A 1505-nucleotide genomic window follows, 5' to 3' on the forward strand; every position below is an offset into this window, starting at 1 on the left:
TTATCGCCCGAACTACTAAATACGAACCAAAATAATGTTCACAACAAAATGTACGAAACAAAATCATGATCTCCAACATTGCATTCTCTTTTCCTTTCTCCCATCAAATTTTCTTCATACTTCTCCTTACCTTTTTACTAACACAAATTTTTCTTTTTACCACTTTTCCACTAACCAACAGTATAATAGTTCAAAATGAAGTTTATTTAACCCCCCAAAAGTTTTTATTTTTAAACTTTAAAAAATCACCTGAATGAAGTTTGAGGTTGCAAAGTGGTTTTCATGGCAGAGGGAGTAGGACAGCTTTCTATTTTTCTTTCTCTTTCGCCTATACAATAAACATGCAACATTCATCAAAACTTTGAATTTCAATTTCTTTTTATATGGACGCCATTTTCAATACGACTATAATAAATAAGTTCCGCGGCAATAATAGTGTCGTCTTTTTCTTCTTTTGTTTTTATCTTACCTCACAGATTCTCTAAGAATAATCGCATACTCAGCAAGAGAGAGAAATACTGAAAATAAATTCACAACATTAATTAATTGTATAAATGTTAGTTGCAAAAAAAGTTATTAATAGGAATATTTACCGATGAATATGCAAGCTAAGAACCAAACTTCTAGAGCCGTTACTGAAGTTGCGACTGGTATGTTTATCCTAAAATATTTTTATTGAATTTTTGTGACTAAAAATAAAACCACCGAAACAAATGTGTCAAAATTACAGATGCGCGTGGCTTTGCTTCTTGTGCCGCCAATTTTTATTTAAATTTATATTAAAAATGCCAAAAATGTTTAAGCTGGTACGTATGTGAGTCATAGAATCCTAGTTTTATTATAATCTAAAACGTTCTTAGTTATTTTAACCAAGAAAAGTATCATTTCCCTTAAAAAAATGACTTTTAAACTTTTGATATGTTTTAGCTAGCGCCTAACAAAAACAGAAGTTCATTTCATAATCATGGATATCTAGCAACTAAAAAGTTTTAAAAAAAACTTTCAGGAAAAATATAGATTTGGTTTGAAAGTAAATTAACGCCTTTTCCAAAAAATTATAAACGTTTAAAATAAAAACTTTGAGTATGTCTATAGAAAACTAATTTTTGAATTGAAAGGAAAAGGGGGGGGGCGAGGAGATGGGGACCCGGGGGAGGGGTAAAAAAAAAGTTTTTAGGAAATTACCAAAACTTTATTTATCATACAATTAATCACACATCAAATTATCATTTAGCATTTATATAAAAAAAAAATACCGGTAAGTTTATAGTAGATTTAGTTTGAAATCAAAATTTCTAAATTTTTAAGAAAACTTTGATTTCTGCACTCCAGTGATTTTGGTTACAATAATTTATTGAATTTGAAATATATTGATTGAATTTCGTTTAGGTGGAGGTGAGTAAACTAATAAATATTTGGGTCTGAGTTGTATACTTTTATACTGTTTATAATCAAATATCAGCAGGGATAGGAAGCAGAAGAAAAGGGAGAGAATATGGAGGGAG

The 1505-nt window shown here is 29.5% G+C and overlaps 1 long non-coding RNA gene across 1 annotated transcript; it reads right to left on the bottom strand.

The window, feature by feature from the left end:
* Nucleotides 1-246: 246 nt before the first annotated feature.
* LOC111717554 (uncharacterized) lies at nucleotides 247-661 on the bottom strand. Its single transcript, XR_002768812.1, has 3 exons — nucleotides 594-661; nucleotides 470-518; nucleotides 247-328 (listed from the first exon to the last, which is right to left on the bottom strand). It is a non-coding gene; the product is annotated as an uncharacterized LOC111717554 (long non-coding RNA).
* Nucleotides 662-1505: the final 844 nt, after the last annotated feature.

This window comes from Eurytemora carolleeae, unplaced genomic scaffold (genome assembly GCF_000591075.1).
Source record: "Eurytemora carolleeae unplaced genomic scaffold, Eaff_2.0 scaffold2741, whole genome shotgun sequence".
NCBI lineage: Eukaryota > Metazoa > Arthropoda > Copepoda > Calanoida > Temoridae > Eurytemora > Eurytemora carolleeae.